This window comes from Balearica regulorum, chromosome 7 (genome assembly GCF_011004875.1).
Source record: "Balearica regulorum gibbericeps isolate bBalReg1 chromosome 7, bBalReg1.pri, whole genome shotgun sequence".
Taxonomy (NCBI): Eukaryota; Metazoa; Chordata; class Aves; order Gruiformes; family Gruidae; genus Balearica; species Balearica regulorum.
The window spans coordinates 20909715-20924063 of NC_046190.1; positions in this window are offsets into that span (position 1 = coordinate 20909715).

Here is a 14349-nt window from a genome sequence, read left to right on the forward strand (position 1 = left end):
TCTCATCCATTATGGTTTTGTCTGAAATATATCATCACTCTTCAGCATTCTGACTTATTTAGCTTCGTTGAATCAATACTTTTAGCAGCTTACCAAGAGATATACACCTCTATCCCTCCTGAGCTATCTCTTAGCTTACCTGGGAATTATAGTCTCGTCTTAGTTACAAAGTCTGACACAGTCTTCTCATGAATTTTTAATTCTGAATTACTTTCAAAACAAAATCATTTTAATGTATAAAACTTTTACAAGATTTTAAAAGTCCAGCAGAAGAACACTGCAATTATTTCAAAGTAATAGTTTATAAATAAAATGAATTATAATATCTTGACATTGAAACCCAACCTCTGCATTGCTCTCTATTTGGGTAGCTCTATAAAAACAAGAGATTAAGCACAAAATTCAGTAATTTGCAGAACTGAAGCTTTGTGATCTAAAGCTAACTGAAATCATCCACAAGCTTCATGCAAGTGATGTTGAAGCATCTTTTTGCAAAACAAAATGCAGGTAGAGAACAGAAGGATGTATGTAGTACATATTACAGATTACATACATATGTTGAAGATAGAAAAAATAATTAAAGAAGAACTATAAAATTTATTGCACAGGCTATGATATTTTAAAAATATTTTTAAAAGAATGGTGAAAAGTTGAAACAACACATTGGATAAAAAGATACTTTGTCCCAAGGGCAAGTACTGTAGTGATCAATTACATCTTGAATTGCAGGAACAAAATTAACTCACTTGATGGAAAGCACCACATTGCAATAAAAGATATTATATACAGATGAACAGGAATTGAGAATGCTATTTATTTGAAACAGCAGCTATAATATACTGTACCTCTATACCTCCTGATGGAATATTTCTAAATGGGCTACCCATATTTTGCAACACGACTGCACTTTGATTTATGGAGCCAAAGTAAATGATATGCTTTGCCAATAAAAATTCCTTGCAAAGGCAGCTTTTTCCATTTCATTTTAAAGTGAATATGAAAAGAAACACATACAGAGACTTTTTTTTAACAAACATTGCTATGTAAAATGTATGATACAGATACGAAAGTATGTTTGTATATGTGTAAAAGGGTATTTTCTGTACTGAAAGAGTTTTTGATACAGGAAAGATGGGAAAGCACTTTGCATATATGCAGATAGTACAAACAGTACTTCCTGTCTGAGGAGTGGAAATAGTCAATGAAAATAAGTCACTGTTTTGTTTTACAAGTGAATGAAATCTCCTCAGTAATTTTGTGTTATACAGTAATTCTGTGTTAGTGTGTTAATAGAGGGCACAACCAGTAAGAAGTATCGATGTGCTAGCTGCTTGGCAAGTGAGAGTAGACTGTAGGCAGCTGATGGATATAGTGCGCACCAAATCGTGCATTATATGTCATGGGAAGATTACAATACCTGATACATTGATGGTACGTGTGTTGTTAGCATATGAGTTTCATCATGTTTAGCTTCAATTTCACTTTCAGTGCTGCCATTTAGCCAGTGAATATAGAAGTAGAATGGTCACTAACACATAGAGTTTAGGCAGCTATAGTTCCCCACCCTTAGGGATATTCACAGGATCCAGTTTCAGTCACCGAACTTAGCTATCTGTGTGGTGGAATCCATCTCACATAATGCTGGATGTGTAAAAGCCAGATGCCTCATCTTTCCAGAGAACTGTAGCTTTAACCTGTGGGAAGTCACCAGCAGCCACATCCAGATTCTGCAGAAATCAATCTTACTAAAATAATTGCTTGGTATGCACAGTATAACAATAAGAGGAATGAATTCTTACTCACATTAGCCCTTTGTTGTTAGGCATATGAAGTAAACCCTCCCAATTTAACTGAGATAAAAGTAGATTATATTGCATGGACAATTCTGCATTGGTTGTGGGAATGAAAGGAAAAGATGAAAACCTTTCATGGTAAAAATAAGCAGAAGCATTAGATAATTCAGCTCAACCAAAAACTTTACCCAAATTTAACAGAAGCCACTTCTCCCCACAGATTCTGGTGGAAAGAGTATTTGGGGAACTAGATCTCAATGGAATTCCAAATCTCTTTTCACTGTGACAACACAGATATTTTCAATGGGACTTTGAAACCTTTTGGAGAAGAGTTTGAGGCTGAGTGCAACAAAAGTACCAGTGTTAGTAGATGACTGTTCCAAACTATTCACTCTCTACCTAGATGACCACAGTTTCAACAGGACTATAACATCAGTACCATAACATTTCTTTTGCTTATTTTTGCTTGTGACATCATAGTATACATACTTTCTCACCCCCCTTATTGATGTAATTATCATATTCATTCTAAGCAGCTTATCTCCCTGCATTGCACTAATGTCATATTGCATCATCCCTTTTGCCATTCAATCCCATGGCATTCCCTGTCTCCCTTCTTCCTACCTCTCCTTATCTCAGCTCCTGTTCCTGGAACATGCTTGCACTGACAAATCAACTTTTGACATCATTTTTCCTATTCACACCTCACCCACCACTACATGAAAACTCCCCATATAAAGATATATAGTCAAGTCGGAATTACTTTCTACATTTCTTGGTAAAACCACAGTTCATATTTACAGGAGCTAACAGTACTTACTATTTGGAAGGGGGAAGAAAGAAGACAAAACTGTTCAGAAGCACTGAATAAATGTTTCTGTCAGATTTTTCTTCACCGTCTTGTGATGTCTACTCATTTTTGCCATTTGACCAACATACCTACTTAAACAAATCATAACTCCTATAAGGGATGACAAAGTAGTATTGTTACTCTGGTGTGAAATCTCAGAATCAATCTTTTATTTGCTGTCAAACAAAAGACTAGGCTACATTCACCTCCTTCCTATCAAGCAGGGAAACCTTCCTTTGAGAAACCTGCTGCATAATTGGTCCCTTTCCTTCCTTCCCAAGCTGGAAACTTTTAAAATCTGCCAGCTGGGATCCTTGTCACCTGTGCTTATTTATCTTCCCATGGAAGGTCAGCTAGCATTCTAGAACTTTAAAAAGGCCATATGTCCTGTCACTAGAAGGATTTTCTTCCACGCTCATCATTGTACTGTTGAATCACTTTTCACTGCTATAAAGCAGGGATTATTTAACAGTGATCTGCAATATATTTTCAGTGACATTTATTATAACTCCCTTCTGTTGTAAAAGATCCTGTAACAAATGGGTCATGAAGCAGAATCCCTGAACTTATCAGTTCCCTTTGGCATAATTTGCTATAATCCTTATTTCTTTTCTGAGAATAAGGAGAAAAGAATGAGTGAAGTTTCTTTGGCAATGATAAGTAACCCCATGATGAACTTGTGTTCTCCAAGTCATGAGTGCAAGTGGTATTAAATGCAGACTGTTAGCAGGAAGATGAATGTAGTAACAAACCATCTTTGGAGATTAGGCACCACTGTCAAGCACTGGAATGCCTTGCAGTAAATACATCCCTTTTGAATGCATCATCATCAGTGGGTTTATTCCAGGTCTGGATCATGTTGCCATAACTCTGAAATGGCTTTCAAGAGCTTATAAAACATATGAGCAAATTAAGGCAGTAAATAATAATAAAATACTTTACATTTCCAAAGCACTTTGATCCTAAAGCTCACAAGGAATCCAATTATTATCATATTTAGGCATGAAACAATGTCAATTAGCACAGTAAGATTTTCCAAAATTCCTAATATACATACCAGCTCTCTTCTGAAAATGTCATTAGGTACATATACATCTGCATCTTAATACACCTAAATACCTTTTTATAAAACAATACAAGTACATAGGTGATCCACTACATTTAAGTTGCCTTATAGGTTTCTGTTTAACAAAAACTTTAAAACTCTATTTTGCAAAGACTTTACTGAAATAGCAAACCAAATTCAAATGTAAAGCTTTAAGTACTCTGTTTATGCATTTCCTGAAGCTGCCTGATAGAAAAAGAGACATTTAAAATTCCCCCTATGAGATTTTAACTGAATTATCATACTTTCTAACTTTTCTCTATAAATGCAGAAAGCGATGCAAAGAAACATCCCCACAGAACACTCTGTCTTAAATCCACAAGCACCAAAAAGTCAGTGCTGTCCCTCGCCTGCCCTAAGGAACTATTCTTCATATTCTGCTCCATATTTTCCACTGTCCTTGACATACTTCTTCCTCTGTCTAGCTCCAGTGATGGAGTCTCTGCCAGCTTTGAATACCTCAGTGCCCTACCGTGTTCTCTGCAGCACTGCCATCCTTGGGAGTAGTGTCCATCTCAATTTAACACTGTTTATCAATTTATAGATCTCATGGGCTGCAGCTAGAGTGAATTCTGAATTACTGCTACACTAAACTTCCCTTGGACTGCAGCCTGGATCCACCTTCATGTTCTTGTAACTGAAGATGCCAGCACCACTACTTAAAACTAATACATCATTCTCCGTTCTGTCAAACTTTCAGTGTTGGCAACTAGTCATAGTTGCTTTCCTTACTGTATTCTTTTCTTTACTGCTTCTTTACCAAAACTCCTCACCCTATTCTTTAATCCAGTGCTCCTTAGTTTCTATGACAGTGTCTTTCAAAACACATTTTCTCATGATCTCTCTTCTCATCTGCAGCCTTTATACAAACTACCATCTTTTTTCCTGCACAAGTCGACACAAAGGTGTGAATTCCAGACCAGCCACTGTGCTGAGTGCTTTGAAGTTGAATAAAACTTGCCTCAAATCAAGACTGTTTTTAAATAGAAAGGGACAGAGATGATTAAAGTGGATAAGGAAGATGTGAAAAGCACTGTATTAAGCTGGCCTTTGTTATTTACTATTTCCTAGGGACCCACACTGCACATAGCAAGGACTTGCTACTGAGTGCGGAAATGAGCCGTGGCAAGTTTTTAATATGCTTTGTTATGCTTTAATAGTCAAACTCATTAAACTATAAAAACGTAATGATGCTCATAAAAACTTGACACTCCTCACTAAAGACAGGGCCGCTGGAAGCTGCCTCTGCTCCAGCACAACCCTGCTGAGCCACTTTACTAGCTCTCTGACTCCCAGCTCTGGGACATGGCGGCACCACGGCTGCTTTCAGCTCCTATGGAAGGAGCCTGACCCACCAAAAACACAAAGTAGAGGCTTAGAGCTTTGTTTGACTACAAACTTTTACTGCCTGCTGCAGCCCTTTCCAATTTCAGAACACATAGTTTCATTGCTTCACAGCTGTCTCGCTGAGCAAAACCACGGAGTTTAGCCTTGGTGGAGCCAGAAGTCTACTATGCAATCTTTGCTCATCCCACTTGGGCTACTTTATTAGATCACACCTATTTCTCTTGTGGGGCTCTGGGAGATACTAAATGATGGCAACAAAGGTCTAGAATATCTGTTCTAACCACTGCAGGTTGTGCTACATCACCTTAGCATCAGAATGCCATCATGAATGAAGAAATTAAATTATTTCTCTGGGTATGGAAGTCTCTTTTTGTTTTGGTTTTTTTTTTAGTTTATATATAAAAAAACAACAAGCCAATACATGTGGTCTTTTATCTTGTAAAAGAAAGTGCACTATGCCTTGGAAATGCATCTTGAATTTATAGCAAAAGCTGGTGAGGGTTTCAGTAGCCCTTACTTACTCAGAGAGTTCTTTCTACTGTTTCAAGTAACCCTGAAGAAACCTCCATCTCCCAAAACCCTCAGAAGGCAATGTGCTGCCAAAGAACTGCAGCTGAATGCTTTATTGAACTGATTTTGAATTAACCAGGCAAGTCAGATATCCATCTGATAGGAAAGTGTGAGGAAAGTGTCCATAAGACCATCACTAACAATCAGCAATTACTTATCTAATATTTAAAGCAAGTTACTTAATTTACTTAGGAACTGCTAATTAATTTGGCAGTTTTGAGATCCCTTTTTTTCATGCTAACCATGGGCATCTTGTTCTATACTTCAAAATCCTTCTAAAGATGCTCATGATGACAGATCAAACCAGATGAAGAACTGAAATCAGATTTAACATTTTACTTGATCTGCACAGCTGCTAACATCTTTCTTAGCTAAGACGGTGGAAACTACAACAGAAGATACAGATCTTACCAAAGATCTCGAGTTTACGTAGCATTTAATGTGGCTCTGTTGGGCACATTTAGTGTCTACACTTGCTACTGCTACCATCTTATTATATTAATAAATGCCGAAATAGGAATTTATTTTGCAGATTCAGTTCTGTGCGCACAGCTTTGTCAAGTTCACTACCCATTCTCATACATATCACCCCATCACTTTATAAATAGAAGGCTGGATAAGGCTCATTTTTTCCATTTGCAAATGATACATAGGAAATAGTGCTGGGAAGAACATCAGAAGGTCATCCATTCCATTCTCCTGTCCCACAACAGGTTCAATTCCACCTAACCATTCATCACAGATGTTTGTCTTTCATGTCCATAAAAAGCTGCAGCCTCTAAAAGTACACGTCTCTTCTAGTGCTTCAGGGTCTTTCAGTAAAAAGGTTCTGTTAGCCTTCTCAATGACAGGAAATCTAGCAGATTTGACACAGCTATTCCATGCTCCTTCTGCAAATATATTTATGAAATTGCACAAGCATTCTTTTGAATAATAAAACTTGGAATACATGACCAAAAAATTATAAAATCAATGCTGAACATCATTATTAATGCATACAAGTAGTTTCAACGTAGATTGCCCTTCTATAAAGTGGCAATTTCAAGTAAAATATCTTGCTCCCTGCATTTATTATTTTCTGACATTAGGAATGCAAAATAAACATTTACTGTTTTTGTGCGTAGATGCATTAGGAATGTAGAATTTATGCCTGTCCAAGAGCCAGTATGACAGTTTATTGTAATCACAAGCTGATTACCCATATTTCTGAATTTTCCTGTTCTACCCATCCACACTAGGAATGCAGTACAGCTGGCGCAGGGAATTCATGCTAGCTTGCAGAAAATTACCAGTGCTGGTGCATAAAGTGGAAATAGCTACTCAATGTAGAAATCTCTAGCATGTAAAAAACCATGAACATAAAATGCCATTATGGGTGCATAAAGGGATTGCCATGCCATTAGACCAGTGGTACTTTTAATCCAATACTAACCCATCAATTACTGATGGTAGATTTTTTTTAGTACTTGCTTGTTCCTTTTGTTCCACTGAAGTATTGATAATCTAAAAGTTGTATTAGAAGAACAACTTTTCAGAGTAGAAATTTATTGAAGTCCCATGCAATTATATCTCTAAGTACTGAAAAAAAAAATAATCTAGTGTTAGCTTCATGACTCTTCTGTTTCAATATTTATTGACAAGCCTTTTTTTATTAATTTGCTATAAAGCAATTCCAAGTGAGCCTTATGTAATTTCTGGTATTTCTTCTTTCTGTGGAAAAAAATTCCTCTGCATAGAATTTGGGAGAAAGAGCTGGGAAAGTGTTCATATTGTGTCATTCATACAGATGATGGGTGTTCTTGAAATCATAAAATAAATATGTCAAGAACAGGCCTTAGTTTACTTACATCTGTATACATCCGTGATAAATAGGGGTGGAGGACAACGAAATTTACAACTGAAAATATCAGAGGTAAGATGCCACAAGATGCTGAGAACTAGTACAATACCTCATTTAGAATCCTATTTTTCTCCACTCAAATACTTCAATCCATTCTGTTTTAACTGGCATCTTCCTAAGAGCTTGAGAGTTATATAAGGTTAATGAAAAGTTAGTGTGAGATTGAAGAACAAAGCATTTTATTTCAAAGCTTAATTTTTCAATTTACAGGGAATGAGAATTTTGGCGGAGTTTCAGCTGATGAGTTCTGTGGTTGCTAGTCTGGCATGATCCCCTTCTGAGCAAGCTGAGATCAATCATAGCAAGAATTTAACAACTAACAGGGCCAAATTCATCTTGGGTGCAACTCCAAAGTTAATATAGTGACGTTACATTTTGGCCCACAACTTAGTATAACAGAAAAACAGAAAACATCCCCTTAAGTATTCTTTTACAACACGCAAAATACCCACGTGGACCCAAACTACACAGCAGTTGTCTGTGGAGTCAGTTTACACACAATGTGTGAATTCTGTTTTACTACCAGGGATTCTGTCTATGGAAATCAGAATTAAAACTCCACTTCAAGCTCTGGTCACCTTCTGTGTTGGTTGTTGGGTTTTTTTAAGTATGGGATGATAACCTGAATGACTCTTTCAAATGAGGCATCTGAATGATGAAATCCTCAGGAAAACTAGTGTTCTGCACTCACCCACTCACACACATTTCTGCTGAAGCCTGGAGAACAGAATAGGATTTACTCAAAGAGAGGTGAGAGATGTTGGTATCTCCCTTAAAAAATGCTGAATCTAAAGAAATGGGAGGCATATGGATCAAGGAAATAGGGAAAAGGGATATATCTGGAGAAATAAATTCTGCTGAATTGCTGAAATGCCTCAAGAGGAAGGTAAGTGCTTATACAGAATAAGAAATGAGAATAGGCTTCATGGATTCAGAAGCAAAGCAGATAGAGGCAATTGCTATCATTAGGCCAAAAAGTATGGCTGAAAAATTCAGAAAAACTTACAGCCTCCCTATGTTAGTTATCTAATACAAACTATTACCTCTACCCTTCAATCTTGCCTGGACTCTGACCATCATGACCATTATATGATTACCACTGATTCAGAGCAATCCACAAAAGGATCCTGTACTCCTAAAAGCATTCTGATCTCCTATAAAAAAAATACAAGAGGTATGGAATCATGGTCAAAATAACAGGTACATGCATTTACTCTTTTGCCTTGACCTACATGTTTCCTGTAGAAGTTTAATTTTAAAAAAAAAAAAAAAAGTTTGAAAATCTGTCAAAACCTCTCAATCTCTTTGCTTTCATCTATCCTGAAGAAGTGACCTTCACATTAAGAACATCTGCTCAGGGAAAGAATACATTAAAAGTATGTATTTTGCAGTATTTGCAGGGTTGAGGGAAGGAATTCAGCAGGGATCCAGACAATTACAACCGTAAGTCCACACACTCTCATGTCTCTGATGGTGGAACAAAGACCACGCGCTGCAGAAAGATGACAAATAGACCTAGGCAAGAAAATGCTCCTGCAGTCCTACCGACTAAGAGAAGCTTAAGATACAACATAGATTTAGTGTATTTAGGTCACAAACAGATGCTTGATAAGTTTTTACAGGGAGAAAATGCCCTAGTATATCTGCCATATTTAGTATTAAATTTCTTTTTACTAGCATAAATTATCATCCTTTCCATGAATAGAAGTACAGAATTTTTAGGAACTAAAGTGGTCCAGGAGATCATTTCATTCCTCACCCTACCCCAATGCAGGATCTGCAGCATCTTCTGTCCCACAATCCTTAATATACTCTGAACCTAAACCAATATCCAATTACATCTTGGAAGAGACATCACTGATCTGAGTCACGCTTTAGTGCATTCATAGTTGCCTTTTTTTATTACTGCAATACCGCCTCTTCTGGGAAGAGCATGAGAACCACTTAGTCTTGCATAGAAACCATACTGTAGTTCAAAGAAAAAAGAGCTGTATCCACATCTGCACGGGGAAAAAAAATCCAACAAATCTGAAATAAAAATAACATATAATTCTTAAATGTTAATGAATTCTTGTTGCAAGAACTCTATCACTTGCAATTAAGAAAGCATGGATCCTTACTACAGCTGTTACAGGTCAGCGGAGAGCTATGAGCACCAAGCATACTTCACTGGCCCAGGTTCTCCCACGAGCGCTATGCAGCAGGTCAGCCAAAGCTATCATAGGGCTGTGAAGGCTACCAATATGCAAGCCGAAAACACTGAGGTTACCTGACAGAGCTAGTCGCTGGGAAAATGCTGCAGGATCAGAAGTGATCCCAACTGTCACCCTAAGGACAGGACAGCGTCCCATACACAACAAGAGAACAATGGGTTAGCTTTGACTTAGGGGCACGCTTGCCACCTACTGGTCAGCAGCTGCTCATCACCCTTCTAAAATACTTCCCCAGTATTTGTCTAATCTAGTCCACCATGTGCAGAAACCTCTCGTACTATCAGCACCATATGTCCTCCTCTCGTCTGCAGCATTACTCAGACCAAGAAAACTCTGGAGAGATCCCAACCCAATTTGCAAGAAGAGCTTTGCAAAACCGGCTGTGGTCATGGATGGTTCCCAGCTGCTTCTGCCTTTCCCCCACCCTCTTTCCACAGCTTTCAAATTCCACTTGTAAAGAGGAGTCTGAAGATGCATATTACAGCTGGCCACCTTAGCACTGATGCAGGTTATAGAATGGTATGCTGCAGCCTCACCAAGCCTAGCTAACCCATCTACCATTCCCACTTGTTCTCTTGAAAAGCACTGGTGTTTATACAGGCAACTGTTGCTCAGCAGGTATCGATCTTGCCTGTTAAGTGCATGAGGCTGAGCTCTGAACTTGGATAGAACACTGACCTCAGTAAGAGTCTTTGCTGCCTAGGAAACAAACTGAGTAAAAGGACAGGGAATTCAAAGCCCTATAGGTTGCTGGCTGGAACTTAAAGACTGGTGCCTAGGGCTGCTTGGAATATTTTCTTAAAATTGCTTTTGAACAGGAAATTGGATTTAAACCCCCACTCCTTTTCTTCCCTAAAGCTGTCTACTTTTGCTTCAGCCACAATCTGAGTGCTTTCATTGCCTTGTGCTCTCAATCTCCTGCATGGTCTGTAGCTTCCTTCTCTCGCGGAAGAAAAGGGCTTGTATCCCAGGATGCGCAATGGCCAGGCACTTGTGATGCATCCTCCCACAGTAAGGAGATATCTCTCAAAGAGGGACAGCAGCTACTGCAGTTCAGGTGACTTCCAAGGCAGCATTACCAACCTGGATGAACCGCATTTTCAACAAATATGAGTTACCACTGGAATTTCCACTGGAAATGTTTGCTTCCCTTTCTTAATGGGAAAAAAATATCTGGCCTTTTTTCTTCATAAATGACTCTGTGTGGTGGTGCATGGGTCACTAAAAAGTTGAAAGTGCCTGCTGTAAAAAAACAAAATAAAACATGGTCTTCATTTCAGGCCAGTGCCTAGTAACATCACAGAATTACTACTACTGCTAATACCAACTGACATCTTTCCACTCAGGAACAAATGCATGGGGAAAATTCTCCAGTAGAGGCTTGCAGCTTCTGAGTAGCAACAGATTGGGAGATGCTTGTCTGATAATTCTCTATGCCATCCTCCTTACAAGCATAAATGGTGGACCTCAAGGTAGAAACACAAGTCTCTGGCTCCAAATAGACAGACCCACATTCTGAAAGTCTTCAGATAAGGAAGAATAAATCTGAACTCTCAGTGAGATGAAAGTGAAAAAGCGACAGATACTCATGACATTTTCATTACTGATGGAGATAGGGGATTAACATGCCAAAACCTGTTCCATGCCAACTGTGTGAAGAGAAACTGAAGTTAAATCCAGCCTTGCAAAATCCTGAGGGTGAATAGTGCATGTGCTATCATATGCCAGTGAAAATAATGGAAGAGGAAGGTGCTCTCTACCTCATGCAACCACACCCTTAGAGTGAAATTTATCTTCTCCACATCGCATCTAGATGACATAGACTTCTTTTATAGCCAAAGAAAAGCAACAGGCATCCCTAGAGCACAGGCTATATGAACAGTTTTGGACATCTACAGTATGGTGGGACAATTTACGCTAAATTTAACTGAGTCTGTGCATCTTGGTTCCTACATCCTTACTTTCTGTAATTATGCACCATTGATAGTGTGGTAGGATGTGAATAGAGGCAATCCTCCTCCTTCTTCTTCTTCTTCTTCGCAAGATAGACAAAATAAACTTTAGTCTCTAAAGATGAAGGATGGGGAGCCCAGCAGGGGGAAAGGCTATTCTTGCCACAGACTGGAATATGAGGTTGTGTGGATCCAGAATGGAAATCCAAGGTGACAGCTTGTTCTTGAGCTGATGGGATAGACTGGGACAGTGAGTGCTGCTTCTCAAGAGGCAAAGCTTTCCCTGTCAACAATAGGTACTGCTTGATATGTCCAAATCTCCTCTCTACATTAAGAGCCTTCCAGGGCTCTGGATCAGCTCTAAGCATTCTGCTTGCGCTAACACCCAAACACCACTATGACTCTTTGTTCTTTTTTGGGTGTTAAGATAATTCCAGTACCATTCAGAAAAGCTGAACAAAACACAAAAGCCTTTTTACTGACCGTATATCATTCTTGTCACACCATGTGATTTTGGAAGGAATGTGAGAAAGATTTTGAGAGATCTGCCATCAATTTCTATGAGAACCTGCAGTCCACTGCATTTCATTCAGTTAATTTCTAATTAATAAGTTATATACTTAAGGAATGGTCTTGTATCATCCTAGCTAATTGTGTAGCATTATACATAGCAAGGTATTTTTGAGAGCAAAAAATGAATGAGCTGTCCTACAATAAGTAGTAACCAGAAATTTGGACTGAAGCCCAAATTCAGTTATAATTTATGTTTCATTAACTTCCCTGGAGTTTTAACCTTCATTACGCATGCTACTGACTTTATTATTAAAAATAAAGTCAGGCAAAATTATTTTAATATAGACAGATCTAACCCTAAAGGGAGTTAATAAGTTATTTTACTGTAGAACAAAAAAGAATAGATAATACTCCTGGTGCCCTATATCCCCTCTTTATATATTTCCTACGTATTTCCTACATTACTTTCTACAACAAAACACAAGCACAGGTCACAATAGTTCCTTTGTATAGATGTCTCTAATTCCATAAGAAAAAAAAATTTTTTCATATATAAGCTGTTATTAAGGGTGTGTAACACTTTTCATATCACAATGATTTTAGCAGGAAGGTTAGATCTGCAGTTTAAAATCTTGAATGCATGGCTCTAACTATAGGGAGACTTTCTCCAAGTTCTGGCTTGCAAAGCTTTGACTTGAGCTATTTAAGAAGAAGAAGGAAAAAAAAGACTCTACTTGGCAAGAGCTTTAATTAGCAGAAATTTCCACGCTAGGAATATTATTCTGCATGAGCAGAAATTGCATAGCTCTTGCCTCTAGATGCCTTAGAGATGCCATTGATTGGCCATATTCAGAACAGGGGAATTATGTGACCCAGTGCTAATTTGAATTCCTTTACCAAACACATTTTTATTTCATCATCTCAGCTGCATAAAAGAGTCAAAGTACCAGAGCTTTAAAGACTTTGAATTCCTGCTGTTCTGCAATAAAATAAGGCAAGAAATATTAGCCATCCCTGGTTGATTCTTTAATTCTTTCCCAACAATGTCAAAGTATCAGTGTCCTACAGGTTTTAGTGCAGGTTAAAGACTGATACAAAGTGTATGCCTGAATAGGAGTTTGGAGTGAGTTAAGGGGAGAGAGAACATTTTAATGGGACATTGGTCCAAAATAGCCCAGCTTGTTCCTACCTCCTGCTGCCTCTTCCTCCTTTTCACAGGACCTTGATTGTATAGAAACAGCACAGACAAAAACCACAAACAACAAAAGGTTCGCTCACACCCCCAGTGGAGGTCATGAGTATGCTACCATGGAGAAAAAAAAAAAAAAAAAAAGAAAGAAGAAAAAAAGCATCAAAGGATGGTTTGGCTTATTTATAAGCAAAGATTAATTAATAGGAGGTTTGATAGTTTAGCAATGTACATTTGGGCAAATTTGTATTTGCAAATTGTTCGTTTCATACATTCAAGGGGCATAGAGCAATGTGGCCTGGTGCTAATTTTAAAAATGAATCAAACCTTCCTTTGCCATGATCCAAAAACTACAAACTTGTGGTTCAGAGCCTGTCAATAGTATCTGCTCAGATTTGACACTCCAAGGTTAAAAAATCACAAAAGAGTTGTTATACACAGCAACAGTAGCTTTTTCCAACAGTTTTTCAATTATTGCATTGTATACTCTCCAAGAAAAGTAACTGTCTTGGCTACTAGAGGACAAGCTTTAAAAAAGGAGGTAGAATGAACAAATTCCCTTAAAATATACCACTCTCCTTATAGGTTGTCTTTAAAACTGCTATTCATTATAGCAGCATTTATACCCGCTGGGTGACTATAAACTATGATTCAGAACTACCTGTGTCACATGATGAATAAGCGCAACATGCACCATTCACTTTTAAATCAACCCCCTCCGACCTAAGCCATGTAAATCCTTCAGAAATTCACGCCAGTATTCTCTTCCTTCAGATCACACATAGAAATAGCACAGTGATGAAAGTTTACCCATGCACAGCCCCTTTAACCCCTACTATTTAAGTATCTGCTTGGAATTATCAGTGACCCTTGTTGCACTCCCGGCTAGTTCACACTGGGTCTTCCAGAGTGTGGGC